The sequence below is a fragment of the Gossypium arboreum genome, chromosome 11 (assembly GCF_025698485.1).
Source record: "Gossypium arboreum isolate Shixiya-1 chromosome 11, ASM2569848v2, whole genome shotgun sequence".
Lineage (NCBI taxonomy): Eukaryota > Viridiplantae > Streptophyta > Magnoliopsida > Malvales > Malvaceae > Gossypium > Gossypium arboreum.
Window position 1 is genome coordinate 37,197,616 of NC_069080.1, and position 16,074 is coordinate 37,213,689.

The 16,074-nt window shown below is 36.8% G+C and overlaps 1 non-coding gene across 1 annotated transcript; it reads right to left on the reverse strand.

Moving 5' to 3' along the window:
• Positions 1-9,029: 9,029 nt before the first annotated feature.
• LOC128284704 (small nucleolar RNA R71) lies at positions 9,030-9,136 on the reverse strand. The gene has a single exon (XR_008275127.1). It is a non-coding gene; the product is annotated as a small nucleolar RNA R71 (small nucleolar RNA).
• Between the last annotated feature and the right edge of the window lie 6,938 nt (positions 9,137-16,074).

Below are 16,074 nucleotides of genomic sequence, written 5' to 3' on the forward strand. Positions count from 1 at the left end.
CCTCCCCTGATGTTATCACTGGTACTTTCACTCTCTTTGATACTAGTGTGATTGCATTGATTGACCCTGGCTCTACTCATTCATATGTATGTGAAACCTTAGCATCCAGTAAGACTCTACTTGTTGAGTCTACTGAGTTCGTAATTCGAGTGTCAAACCCTTTGGGTCAATACGTGCTTGTCGACAAAGTGTGCAAGAAATTCCCCTAGTAATTCGAGGGTCCTCCTTTCCGGCGGACCTGATGCTTTTGCCGTTTGATGAATTTGATGTTATTCTTGGTTTGGATTGGTTGACCGTGCATGATGCGGTTGTGAATTGCAAAAGCAAGACTATTGATTTGAGGTCTTGTGAATAACGGGATAATCCGAGTTGAGTCTACGGACTTAAAGGGTTGCCAAGCGTAATATCGCAATGTTGGCCCGAAACATGTAAGAAAGGGGTGCGAAGCATACCTTGCGTATGTATGATGACAAGGAATTGAAAAAGAAACCGAATCGGTGCGGTGGTTTGTGAATACCGGATGTTTTTCTGAAGAATTACGGGTTTACCACTGCTCGGAAGTAGAGTTTGGTATTGAGCTTGTACAGGACTACGCCAATTTCGATAGCACCGTATCGTATGGCACCAATCGAGTTGAAGGAGTTGAAAGCTCGGTTGCAAGAGTTGACGGATAGAGGTTTCGCTCGACCAAGTTTTCACCTTAGGGTGCACCGGTGTTGTTTGTGAAAAGAAGGGCGGAACCATGAGGTTGTGCATCGACTATCGTCGACTTAATAAAGTGACAATAAAGAACAAATATCCGTTACCGCGTATCGATGATTTGTTCGATCAACTGAAGGGAGCCTCAGTGTTCCCAAAAATAGATTTGAGATCGGGCTATTATCAGTTGCGAATTCGGGACTCGGACATACCCAAAACTGCCTTCAGAACGAGATATGGTCACTACGAGTTCTTAGTGATGCCGTTTGGGCTCACTAATGCCCCTGTGGTATTTATGGATTTGATGAATCGGATCTTCAGCCCGTATTTGGATCGGTTCGTAGTTGTGTTCATTGACGATATCTTGGTCTATTCAAGAGATGAGACCGAACATACGGAGCACCTGAGATTAGTGTTGCAAATTTTACGGGATAAGCAGTTATATGCTAAGTTCAGCAAGTGTGAGTTCTGGTTAAGAGAGGTTAGCTTCTTGGGTCATGTGGTATCTGCATCGGTATTCGAGTCGACAGAGCAAAATTTCAGCCATACTTAGCTGGAAGCCTCCAAGAAATATTCCGAGGTTCGAGCTTTTTGGGACTTGCGGTTACTACCGACGGTTTGTAAAAGGATTCTCGATGATAGCCACACCCATGACGTAAACCGCTTGAAAGATGTCAAGTTTGAATGGGCGGAAAAGTGTCGAAAAGTTTTGACCAATTGAAAACTCATTTGACGGAAGCTCCGGTACTAGTACTGCCGAATCGACAAAGAGTTTGTCATCTATAGTGATGCCTCCCTACTTGGGTTAGGTTGCGTATTGATGCAAGAAGGTCGAGTTGTGGCCTATACGTCGAGACAATTAAAGCCACATGAGAAAAATTATCCGACCCATGATCTCGAATTGGCTGCCATCGTATTCGCCTTAAAGATATGGTGACATTACTTATTTGGTGAGAAGTGCCATGTGTATTCGGATCACAAAAGTCTCAAATATTTGATGACTCAAAGAGACTTAAATCTGCGACAAAGACGTTGGCTCGAGTTGTTAAAAGATTATGAGCTTGTCATTGATTATCACCCGGGAAAGGCTAATGTGGTTGCGGACGCCTTAAGCCGAAAATCACTGTTTGCTTTACGAGCTATGAATGTACACTTGTCTATCCTACCCGACAATGTGTTAATAGCCGAATTAAAGGCCAAACCATTATTGACTCATCAAATTCGCGAAGCTCAGAAAGTTGACGATGAGTTGGTTGCAAAAGCGAAATTTGAGTGTGTTCGAACAAGGAATCGGAGTTTCAAATTGATGATGATGATTGTTTGAGGTTCGAAATCGTTTGTGTGTTCCAAGAAATTGAGAACTCATTTCGATGATTACGAGCGAAGCTCATTGTAGCTGAATGTCAATTCACCCGGAGTACGAAGATGTACAACGATTTGAAATGTCGGTTTTGGTGGCATGGTATGAAACGAGACATCTCGACTTTGTTTGAGATGTTTAATATGTCAACAAGTGAAAGCGGAACATCAAGTGCCTTCAAGGTTACTTCAACCGATCATGATACCCGAGTGGAAATGGGATCGAGTCACAATGGACTTTGTGTCCGGCCGCCATTGTCGACTAGTAAGAAGGATGCGATTTGGGTTGTTGTTGATAGGTGACTAAGTCGGCTCACTTTATCCTGTGCGTCGGATTTTCATTGGATAAACTAGCTGAATTGTACGTTTCTCAGTTGTGAGATTACACGGGTACCGATTTACATTGTGTAGGATAGAGATCCGAGGTTCACCTCGCGATTTTGGAAGAAATTGCAAGAAGCTTTGGGTACCAAGTTGCATTTCAAGACCGCCTTTCACCCCAAACCGATGGTCAATCCGGCGAATAATTCGGATACTTGAGGATATGTTGAGATGTTGCATCCTCGAGTTCGATGGTTCATGGGAGCGGTATTTACCTTTGATTGAATTCGCTTACAACAATAGTTTTCAATCAAGTATTAAGATGGCGCCTTACGAGGCCTTGTACGGGCGTAAATGCCGTACACCATTGTTTTGGACCGAGCTCGACGAGAGCAAAATTTTCGGAGTGGATTTGATTAAAGATGCTGAACAGAAAGTAAGAGTAATCCGTGAAAATCTAAAGATAGCCTCCGATCGTCAGAAGTCGTACGCGGATCTGAAACGAAAAGACATTGAGTATCAGGTGGGAGATAAAGTGTTTCTTAAAGTTTCGCCTTGGAAAAAGATACTTAGATTTGGGCGCAAGGGCAAATTGAGTCCGAGGTTCATCGGGCCATATGAGATATCCGAACGAGTCGGTCCAGTTGCGTATAGTTTGATTTTGCCCCCTGAACTTGAAAAGATTCACGACGTCTTTCATGTTTCGATGCTTCGACGCTATAGATCTGATTAGTCTCACGTAATTAGTCCATCAGAGGTTGAAATTCAAGCCGATATGAGTTATGAAGAAGAACCGATTCGTATCCTAGCTCGTGAAATGAAGGAGTTGCGAAACAAAAGGGTTCCATTAGTAAAAGTGTTATGGCTCAAACACGGGATGGAAGAAGCTACTTGGGAACCCGAGAACTCTATGAAAGAGCGTTACCCAAACCTATTTACGGTAAGATTTTCGGGACGAAAATTTCTTAAGTGGGGAGAGTTGTGACAGCCCAAAATTGACCCTAGTCGGGAAGTGGTTTTGGACCGCTAAACCGAGTCACCGAAATGTTTGAGCGTAATATTTATTGTCTAGAATATGTAATTATGAATGTGTGAAAATTTCAAGCTTGATTTAGCCGATAGCATGTGAATTGAGTTAGTAGGACTTGTGTGACACTTTTGAAAAGTGATAGGCTAATTTATAAGGACCTAATAGTGCATGTAGCCAAAGGGAGGACTTGCATGTCAAATCCCCCAAGTTCTAGTGGCGGCCATGACAAAGAATATGGGCAAAACATGTCATAAACATGTTTTGTTGGTGCATCATGGGTGGAAAAAAATAAATTAATGAGCATGGGTAATAAAGAAATGGGAAAAAGAAAAAAATGGTCTCATGCATGCTCCATTGCCGTGAGTTGAGGGGAAAGAAAGAAAAAAATTTTGTTCATCCTTTCATTCTCTCTTGACCGAAAATCCTAAGGAAGAAGAGAGAATTTTTGCTTCATGCTTGGGTTGGAAGAGGATTAGGAAGGGGTTTGGCTATACTTGCATCAAGATTAAGGTATGTTTGAGGTTGTGCCATGGGATTCATACATGTTTTTAGTTACTAGCTTGATGTTCTTATTGGCCCATGGTTCAAATCTTTGTTATATCATGGGGATGGTAGTTGGCCAAGGTGGATTTTGTGTTAATGCCATTGCATGTTAAATATGAAGCTTGCTAATGGTATATGTGATGGTGGATTGATGGCTCTTGGACTTTCTTTTTAGTATTTTTGAGTAAGACATTAAGTTCTTTGCTTAATCATGACCAAAATTATGGTGTTGTGATGTATTCGGTCATGGTATATCCATAAGTATGATTCATGCATGTTGCATGGTAGGTAAGATTTGAGCTTTGGATATGTGTTTATATTTGGATATAAACAACTTGAGATTCGACCCTTGCACCTACATGAATATATGTTTGCACATGATGTATTGGTATGATATATATACTATTTCAAGGTGTATATTTGCTTGTGATGATGTTTCGGTTATGAAGTAAATGAGAGATGTGTATTGAGCTACAATATGTAATGCGTTAGATAGTAAAATGTATGCTGTTTTTTTTTGTGGTGTTAAGTGTAAAATTGACCTCAACATAGACATGCATATTCGGCCAAATGAAGTAGATTGGTGTGCATGTATTCGGTTAGAGGCAACCATATTGAAGCCTTATCTTGGCTTAGATAATTGACTAAATGGGTAATTAGTGAGGATGGTTGCCGAATATACAAACATTCATATGCATGTGTAATTGAATTATGAATGTTTAGCAAGATGGTTAAACTAGTTAATTTATTGATTAAGCTCAAGGAGTTAAAGAGGGAGAATCAAGCAAGGGAAAGACGAAGGTCATCGAGTAGCCGACGTGGAAATATTTTACCCAACACAAGGTAAGTCACTAAGCGTATATTTTGTATCGATTTAAATAGACATGATGTCTATGAAATTATGCCGAATGGAATGATGAATTTATATACATGTATGTATGTGGTGATGAAAGTATTGAATGAAAGGAAAAGAGGTGAGATGTATTGAGTTGTTGATTTCGGCACTAAGTGTGCGGGTATAAACATTTGTGATCATGAGAATGGCACTAAGTGTGCGGGTTTTTAATTTGTACAGCACTAAGTGTGCGAGTTTGATTATATAGCACTAGGTGTGCGAGTTGATTTTATAGCACTAAGTGTGCGGACTCACTATATGTTTTGAAATCACCATTGACACTTGAGTGTGCGACATTGTTAAGTTGATCACGAGACAATGGATCGGGTAAGCACCTTGAGTTCATGGCTAATAGGCGCTATGTTTATATTTGGAGTTGAGCTTGGTAAGTTTTGAACCTATGTGACAATTTTAATTGAAGTCACGTACATGAGAATTATCGTGGAATAAGTAAAAGGCTATTTAGTTGTATGATTGTAACGAAAACAAAATGATGTATAAAACGCTTCAAATATCCTATTGATTAGTATGTGGAATGTGAATGTGAATGTGTAACTTGGTGTGAGATTGAACCGAAGGTCTAAGGAACTATGGTATAGTTCGGCTTGGAGGAAGTAATTAGCATCGTTTCATTTTGTTTCCTCTTATGACAATGTTATTAATGGATGGTAGTGCAATGCTTATGACTTACTGAGTTATGTACTCATTTGGTGCTTATTGTTGCTTATTTAGGTTCTTGATCCATTTTGCGTGCTCGGGACCGTCGTCAAGTCATCACACCGCTAACAACTTTTGGTATTTTCTTCGTAGTTGGTCTAGGAGTACATTTCGGCATGTATAGGCTATTATGTTTTGTTTGAACTTGGTATGTAAAATTTTGAATAGCCATGCGAAAATGGCTTATAAATGTTTTGAGCATAATGTTATAATCATTTGGTATGTATATGCTCATTAAGAGGCATGGAAATGTTTGGCAATGACCAGCCATTAGAATGGGTCATCATGATTATATTTTGGACTATATATGAAAAAGGGGTGGTTGAATCATAGAAACTATGTGTTAGAGAAGGTCTACCCTAGAAATAGATGCTGGCAGCAACAGTGACGTGGATGTGAAAAATCACTAAAAATAGTAGGAATGGAATTAAATAGTGAATAAATTATGTAAATGAACCTTGATGAATCTACTTTCATATGGAAGAAACGAAACGGTCATATGAGTTGTATGTTAAGAGATATTTGGGTTTTCGTGAAACAGGGCCGGAACGGTTTCTGGATTCCCTGTTCCGGCTTTGAAAATTCATTATAAATTAACCAGAGATAATTAGGAGTCATACCATATATGTATAAATTCCTCTTTGAGTCTAGTTTCTATAGAAACAAACGAGATCAGTATTAAAGCCCTGCACAGGGAGTTATTCGAGTTGTAAACCATGAAGGTCAGTGTAGTCGACCCCTGTAACATGGGAGACTTTAACTAATAAACTGTACTAATTGGCTGGACCAAAAATTCTAGAAAAAAATATGTAGATGGAAATATGAGTCTAGTTTCAGGGAAAAATTACGAAACTGATTTTTGAGGGGTAAAACTCAAGTTATGATTTTTGAAGCGACTAGTACACAGATTGGCAGCTTGTCTGGAAATTCTCAATAAGTGGTTTGAAGTCTGTTAACACCTCGTGTTCGACTCCGGCGACGGTCTCGGGTTCGGGGTGTTACAGAACAAGTTCTGGGCCTTGATAAAAAGCATGAGAATACACGTTCGATTGGGAAATGTTCTAGGGCCGTTAGTTCAAATCCGCAACCTAAAAGATTAAAGAAATCTCCTGGTAGTTGGAGACTGAGTTTTAGATCAGATAGGGATGACATAAATCATGAAAGACAGATGACAATCTCTACTGGTAATGTAAGAGGTCCATCGCGGGATATTGAAATTCCAGACTATGAACACTGTAGGAAGAAACATCGGGGTGAATGTTGGAAATTGACCCGAGGCTATTTTTGTTACGGATCCACAGAGCATTTTGTTAGAGACTACCCAGAAAATGAAAATGTTGCACCTGTTACATCACAGAGATCTGTATCTACTACTAGAGGTCTAGGATCAGACAGAGGTGGTTTAATTCCCAGAGGAAGTGATGTTGCTACCCAACAATCAGAGACTAGAGTACCAGTTCGAGCATATGTGGTACTGATAAACCATAAATGTAACATGTTTTAATCCTATGCTTGACATGTTTTTGGATGATTTATTACATAAATTAGTGAATTTAATGCTCCTAATCCTTTAATTTCATGTTTATATACTTAGATGAGCATAAGGGAGCAGAAAACAGGCCAAAACTGGATAAAATAGGTTGTATTAAGGATCCACACAGCCAAGCTAATTCCACACGGGCTGAGCACATGCCTGTGTGAACCACATGGGCTGGCCACACGCCCATGTGCCAGCCTGTGTCGATATCGCTCCCTGTTTTCACAAAATGTGGAAAAAGCTAACTTTTAGGGTTTTTAAGTATTCTAAAGTGTATAAATACACACTAGAAGAGGACCTAAGGGGACATATAGAGTAGAAAGAAGAAATTACTCGAAGAAAGCCGTTGGAATCATCTCGAAAGCAGATCCACTTCAAGATTGAAGATCTCCATTCAAATTTGTCTCGAAGTCTTTTTGGGTTTTTTTATGTCTTATTGTTTTTCTAAATTTGAGATGTTTTCCTTTTATATTATGAACTAAATTCCCTAGATACCTAGGGAAGATGAAACCTAAGACAGATTTTATTATTTAATTTTCTGAATTATATGATAAATAATTGTTCTTGTTCTTAATTATGTGTTGTTAATTCTTGCTTTAATATTTTTAGGATATTAATTCAAGTTGGATGTGCTTATTCACTGGAGCAAAAGTCCCTATTTAAGAGTAGATCTCGCATAATTAAATGGAGTTGCATGCAACCCTAAAAATAGGGCGACATAAATCTACCGAATTAGAGTCAAATGTAATAAGGAAATCCATAGATTGAGTTAATATGACAGTAGGGATTTTAATTAGAAAGATATTTCAATTAATCAGCCTACAATCAGTTGTTCTTAGTCTCGAAAGAGATATTAACATAATTTAAGGATTCCTACGGATCAAGATAAGTGAATAAATCGTTTAATTCAGATTCAGAATAATAAGTGAAGTCTAGGTGGATTTTTCCTTAGGTATTGTCTTTATCATAGGTTTATTCGATTATTTCCTTCTCTCTGTTACGTTCATTAGTTAATTAGTTTAGTTAATTTTAGATTAAAACAAATCCCTTTTATTTTAGGCTAAATAATAGAAAGATAATTAATACTAGTACTTTTAGTCCTTATGGATACGATATTCTGGACTCACCATAACTATACTACCATTCGATAGGTGCGCTTGCCTTTGCCGTGATCGTAGTTTAGTTTAGTGAATCATAAAACAATCATCAAGTTTTTAGTGCTGTTGTCGGGGATTAAAATATTAGGAACACTTAATTTTTATTACTTTAGCCATTTCTATTTTTATTGCAATTTCTATTTTTATTTTAATTTACTAACTTTTCTTTTTTTTTTTCTTCTGGCAGGTTTCTTTAGTTTATGACTAGAAGAAATCCATCAGGACCATTGCTTTTTGATAGCGAAATTGAAAGCACAGTTCGTAGAAAAATAAGGCGGAGTCTACAGTATATAGAGGAAGGGCAAGAGAACGATACTAATATTACCAAGGAGATGGCTAAAAATCAAAATAATCCGCTACCCTACTGTGGTTGCCACAATTCCTGTAAATCAGAATCCTGCTCCTCGTACTATGTACGATTATGCTAAGCCCACTCTCACTGGGGCTGAATCGAGTATTGTTAGACCTACCATTACTGTAAATGATTTTGAACTGAAACATAACATTATTCAAATGATTCAACAGTTTGTTCAGTTTGATGGTTTGCAGGATGAAAACCCAAATACTCATTTGGCCAATTTCTTAGAGTTTTGTGATACTTTCAAGATAAATGGCATTTCTGACGACGCCATTCGCATATGATTATTCCCCTTCTCGTTGAGAAATAAGGCTAAGAAATGGTTGAACTCCTTGCCACAAGGGTCCATCACTACTTGGAATCAAATGACCGAGAAGTTTTGATTGAAATATTTCCCGCCGACCAAGACGAAAAATTTGAGGAATGATATCTCTTCCTTTATGCAAATGGATTTAGAGACTTTATATGATGCATAGGAGAGGTATAAGGACTTGTTGAGAAGGTGCCCTCACCATGGGTTACCCTTATGGTTACAGGTTCAGACTTTCTACAATGGTTTGAACCCCTCAACTAGACAACTGATCGATGCAGCCGCCGGTGGTACCCTAAATAAAAAAACACCTGAGGAGGCTTATGAGTTTATTGAAGAGATGTCACTGAATAATTATTAGTGGCAAGTCATGAGGACAAAGCCGACAAAAGTTGCTGGTGTTTTCAACCTCGACGAGGTCACCATGTTATCAAACTAAGTAGAGCTCTTAAATAAAAAGATTGATGGTTTATGTGTTTCTACACAGGTACATCCGATGATGCAATGCGACACAAATAGAGGAGGGATTAATACTTCAGATTGTCTACCCTACAGTCCTAGCATGGAGAATGAGCAATTGAATTATATGGGTAATAACTCTAAACCTCCAAATAATTGATAAACCATAATTTATACATATTTTTATCCCATGCTTAGCACATTTATGGATGATTTCTCCTTAGATTTGGTGATTTCAATGCTCCTAATCTTTTAAATTCATGTTTTATACTTAGGTGAGCATAGGGGAGTAAAAAGAGCGAGAAATGGGCCAAAAACGGAGAAAATGGACCAACATGTGAAATCAACACGCCTGGACTTCCGTACATGGATAGACCACATGCCTATGTCCATTCAACAGAATTAAACATGGTTTGAAGCAATCGAACACGGACGTGTCACATGGGCGTGTCCCTGTCGAGCCCAAGTTTAGTCCTATTCTGAAAAGGCCACTCTTGAGGGCTTTTAGGCATTCTAAAGCCTATTTAAACACACTAGAGGAGGATTAGAGAGGACACACGAAGTAGGAGGCAAGGAATTACTAGAGGAAAGCCGATTGATCCATCTCAGAAGCCGGATTCACCTTCAAGACTGAAGATCTCCCTTCAATTCCCTTTAAGAGTTCTTGGGTTTCTTTATGTTTTGTTATCATTATTCTTTTAAGATGTTTTCTTTCATAAATATGAACTAAACCCCCTAAATACCCAAGGGGAATGAAACTTAAGACGGATCTTGTTATTATTATCTGAATTGTATGATAAATATTTGACTTCTTCTTAATTATGAGTTCTGAATTCTTGCTTTAATATTCCAGGATATTGATTCAAATATTGATGTGCTTATTCAGAGAAGCAAAAGTCCTTGGCTAAGAGTAGATCTAACATAATTAAGCAGAGTTGATTGCACGCCTAGAGATAGGGTGACAAGATTTTGCCGGATTAGGGTGAAACCTAATAAGAGAATCCATAGATCGAGTTAATGCAACACTAGGGAGTTAATTAGAAAGAGATTTCAATTAATCAACTGAGGGTTAGACATTGTTAGTCTCGATAGGGATAATAATATAAATTAGGGATTTCTACGGATCAAGTCAAGTGAATAAATCGTCTGATTCAGAGTCAATAACAAGTGAAGTCTAGGTGGATTTTTCCCTTAGGTATTGTCCAAATCATTCAGTTTTCCCAAAAGTTATTTCCCTAATTTATTTTCTGTGCATTCTTAGTTTAGTAATTAGTTTTATATAAAACAAACCCCTTTATTTTTAGGCTAGATGATAAAAAGAAAGTTAATACTAGTACTTTTAGTTCCTTTGGGTTCGACATCCCGGTCTTGCCATAAGCTGTACTACTTTCGATAAGGTGCGCTTGCCTTTGTCGTGATAATAGTTATTTTTCGGGAACGGACATTCATAAATTATAAAACTTATCACGATTCACATAATCACATCAATAATCCTTATAGTAACACGTATAATGCAGGATATAGAAACCACCCAAATTTTTCATGGGGTAATCAAGGGAATCAAAGACCACAGCCCCCTCCAGGCTTCCAACCACCCTACCAGTAAGGGAAGAAGCCGAATCTTGAAGATATGCTAGCAATATTTATTTCAGTGTCAGAGACGCATTTTCAAAATACCGAGACAACATTGAAAAACTAGCAAGCTTCGATTTAAGGGCTTGAAAATCAAATTGGACAGCTAGCTAAATTAGTTTCTGAAAGGCAATAAGGTAGTCTACCTAGTAACACCGAACTTAACCCAAAAGAGCATGTGAAGGCAGTTACACTAAGGAATGGGAAGATATTGGTTGAAGCTAAAAAGAAGATGCCACAAGAAGATGATAAGGCAAAGGGTAAGGGAGTAAATTATGACGTGAGTGTAACATCGGTGCTTAAATAATATAAACCACCGATCCATATCCAGAAAAGTTGAAAAAAGACCATATAGATGCAAAATTTGGTAAATTTCTTGAACTTTTTAAACAACTACATATTAACTTACCTTTTGTTGAAGTTATTTCACAGATGCCTACAAACGCTAAATTTCTAAAGGAGCTTCTAACAAATAAAAGGAAGTTTGAAAAGCTATCTATCGTGGAACTCAATGAGAAATGTTTAGCTATTCTTCAAACAAGCTACCAACCAAGTTGAAAGACCCAAGAAGTTTCACTATTCCCTGTTTAATTAGTAGTTTGAATATTGAGAAAGCATTAGCTGATTTAGGTGTCAGTATTAATTTAATACCTTATAAAAGTTTCAAATAGCTTGTTCTTGGGGAATCGAAACCCACTAGGATGAGGATTCAATTAGCTAATAGATTTGTTAAGTATCCTAGGGGTATTATTGAAGATATCCTTGTGAAAGTAGATAAATTCATATTCCTTGTTGATTTTGTTGTGCTTGACATGGATGGGGATGTTGAGGTACCTTTAATTTTAGGTCGCCCATTTTTAGCTACTGCTAAAGCTATCATTGATGTTGGTGACAATAAACTTGTGCTTAGGGTAGGTGACGAAGAGATTATTTTTAAAATTTATGATACCATGCGATTCTCTAGAGAACAAGATGATTCCTGTTACTATATTGACTCTATTGATCATTCTATTCAAGATTCTTTTCAGGAAATCATTCATAAAGACACGTTGGAACTGTGTCTTGTCCAAGGAGAGGAGGCTGATGACGATACCACTGAAATAGGGAAGATAAAAATTAGTTTAAATTCTAACGAGTCTTCCCCAATACAAAAGAAGTATGAGGGTATTAAAATGGACGATGAACTAAAACAAAAACCCTCTATTGAAGAACCTTCCAAATTGGAATTGAAGTAATTACCAGATTACTTAGAGTATGCGTTCCTCGGAGATAATTCAACACTACCAGTGATTATTGCTTCCAACTTGCAACCCAATGAGAAAAATGAGTTATAACAAGTACTGAGGGATCATGAAAGAGCTATAACTTGGAAGATTTCTGACATTAAAGGGATTAGTCCTTCGTTTTTCACTCACAAAATTTTAATGGAAGATGAATATAAACCTTGTGTGCAAGCTCAACGATGACTGAATCCCAACATGAAAGAAGTTGTTAAAGCCGAGGCAATTAAACTTTCAGATGCTGGAATTATTTATTGTAATATCCCGAATTAGGGCTGAATCGGAATAGTGGTTTTGTGACCACAAATCCGAGATAAAAATAATTATTTTATAATTATTTTGATGTTTATGATATGATTGCATGATTGTGTGAAAATTTCGTGATGAAATCCTATGCTTAAAGTGCTTAAATTGAAATTAGGGACTAAATCGAATAAGTTGTAAAACTTGCATTCTAGAAGTTTTTAGTATGAAATTGCTTTGAAATATTAATTAGGAGGTCTTAAATAGAAATTTGACCAATTTTAAGTTCATGGAAAAAATTAGGACATGGAAAGAATTTTTGGAAAGTTTAGTACTAAGGGTATTTTGGTCATTTAGTTATTAAAATGAATTAAAAACAAAATTAAAAGCCAATTTTTGTCCATCTTCTTCATTAGGCCAAAATTTCAAGGGTTCTCCATAGCTAGGGTTTGTTTCAAGCTTCCAAGCTCCATAGTAAGTGATTCCAAGCCCCGTTTTTAATGTTTTTTACGTTTTTGGAGTCCCGGTAGCTCGATTAAGCTTATGCTAAAAATAATTCAACCTAGGGTTCATATTTGAAAAAATACCCATAGGTGAAATTTGTGTATTTTGATGTTTTATGATCGAATATGAGGTTTTAAATTATGTTAGACAACTTGTGCTACTCGATTTTGAGCGAAAACGAGTAAAAGGACTTAATCGGTAAAAATACCTAATAGTCATAAGTACATGTTAGAGTGTGAATTTGATGCTGCCATAGAAGGGAAAAATAATCATCATGTTATAAAACATAAGAATAAGGAATAAAGTTTAATTCTCGAGATTTGGGGCAAAAGTGTAATTATGCAAAAGTTTAGGGGCAAAAATGTAATTTTTCCAAAGTTCGTATTAAATGCTATTTTGATGAATGTATGTATTAAATAAGATTAATTTGGTATTATAGATCAAGAGAAACGAGATTCAAGTCGCGATCGAGGAAAAGAAAAGATTGTGGACTAAATTGCATAATCTTTATATTTTGGTACCAAGGTAAGTTCATGTGTAAATAATGTAGCATAATTGTTATTTTTAAGTTATTGATGTTAATTATATGATATGCTGATTTTTATCATGAAATATATGCTTTGTGGTTATTTTCGAATAAAATGCAAATTATGTGTATTAATTGTTAAATATAAAGTACTACCGAGTATTGGTTTCGGTATTTTACGGAAGATGGCAAGGATATGTGTTCGAGAAAAATCCCGTTTGAACCTTAGGAATAGATTAGGATACAAGTGACATGTCACTAGGATGGTTGAGCATCCGAACTCGTTGAGTTGAGTCCGAATTCATTTATGGATGCGAATGTCCAAACTCGTTGAGTTGAGTCCGAGTTCATGAGATGTAACTAGGCATCCGAACTCGTTGAGTTGAGTCCGAGTTCACTTATGGATACGAATGCCCGAGCTCGTTGAGTTGAGTCTGAGTTCGCTTATGGGCGGGTTACATGATTTCTTGATTACATATGTGGCACTTATGTGCAAATTATCCGTGTATCCGAGTTATATTCCGATGTGTTCAACGGGTGAAATTTCTAGTTCAATGGAAGAGCACTTAAGATATAAGTGACGTTTTGGGTAAGTGTTGTGAAATAGACACTTTGGACAGGTATATTCTTAACCCTCGGGTTGGAAATAGATACAACAATGATAAGATCGTAAGATAATGAGTGATGTTTAGAAATGTGATAAATGTTTTGGTGATACCATGTTAAGATTGTTTGGTATGATTGTATTGTTATGCTACTTGTTATTTGCATACGAACTTACTAAGCATTTATGCTTACTCCTTCCTTTTCATTCACTGCAGTTTTGAACAAGCCGGCTCAGGAATCGGGACAGGTCGAAGGTTCGATCACACTATCCAAAGGACCTTTATCTTGGTAAATGGCTTGTACAACTACTTAAGTATGGCATGTATAGCAATATACCTATTTTGTGTAAATAATTTTATGATATGGCCATGTTTGGTTGAGAAAATGCTTGATATTGATAAGTCATGGTGATGGCTAATTTAGATGATGTTTGATATCATGGAAGTTTAATAGGTTATCTAGTTTATAAAAACTCATGGAAAGATGAAACTTGCCTTAAAATAGAATATTGCTGCAGCAATGACATGAATTTGAAAAATCAATAAAAATAGTATAAATGGAAATAAATGAGGAGTAAGTTATGAAATTGAAGCTTAATGAGTCTATTTTCATTTGGATTGAACAAAACAAGCATATAAATTATATTTTATGAGATATTTAAACTTTTGTGAAACAGGGGCCAGAGTGATTTCTGGATCCTCTGTCCTGACTTTAAAAATTCATAATAAATTGTAAAAAATAATTAGAAGTAATTATTTATATTTAAAGATTCCTTATTGAGTCTAGTTTTAAGAGAAACAAACCACATAGTCATTGAAATTCTGTATAGAGAGATATCTGATTCGTAATACATAGAGGTCAGAGCAGTCGAACCCTGAAACAGGGGAGAATTTAACTAATAAACTGTACTAATTGGACCAACCAAAAACTCTAGAAAAAAATTAGTAAATAGATAAATGAGTCTATATTCAGGGAAAATTTATGGATCTTGATTTTAAGTTTTTGAACTCGAGATATAAAATTTTAAGCGACTGTGACGCAGGTAGCTAGAAAGCTGTGAATGTAGAAATAAATGATTTGAAGTTCTTGATTTGATAAATTATGTTCGGTAACCCCTCAAGCTCGACTCCGGCGACGGTCTCGGGTGTGGGGGCGTTACATTTATCCTATTTCTGACAGTACTTTGGTAAGTCCTGTACAGGTTGTTCCAAAAAAGGGAGGCATGACTGTTGTGGCCAACGAGAAGAATAAATTAATTCCAACAAGAATAGTCACAGGTTGGAGAGTTTGCATTGACTATAGGAAATTGAATGATGCCACGAGAAAAGATCACATTCCCTTACCAATCATTGATCAAATGTTGGAAAGATTATCTGGGCATATGTACTATTGTTTCCTAGACGGACTCTCTGGTTACTTTCAAATTCTGATAGCTCTTGAGGATCAAAAGAAAACGATATTTACATGTCCAGAAGGTATGTTTGCCTATCATAGAATGCCTTTTGGATTATGTAATGCTCCTGCCACGTTTCAGCGCTGCATGTTAGCCATCTTTGATGAACTTGTGGAAGACATTATGGAGGTATTTATGGATGACTTCTCGGTATTCGGTAATTCTTTCCATCTTTTCCTTAAAAATTTAAAATGAGTTCTAATGAGATGTGAGGAGACGAACCTTGTGCTTAATTGGGAAAAGTGTCACTTCATGATTCGAGAAGGGATTTTATTAGGATTGAGGTTGATAAAGCAAAAATTAAGACCATAGAAAAATTACCTCCTCCTAGTTCAGTTAAGGCTATTAGAAGCTTTTTAGGACATGCTGAGTTTTATAGAAGATTTATTAAAGATTTTTCTAAAATAGCTAAGCCTTTAACAAAACTACTAGAAAAAGACGTACC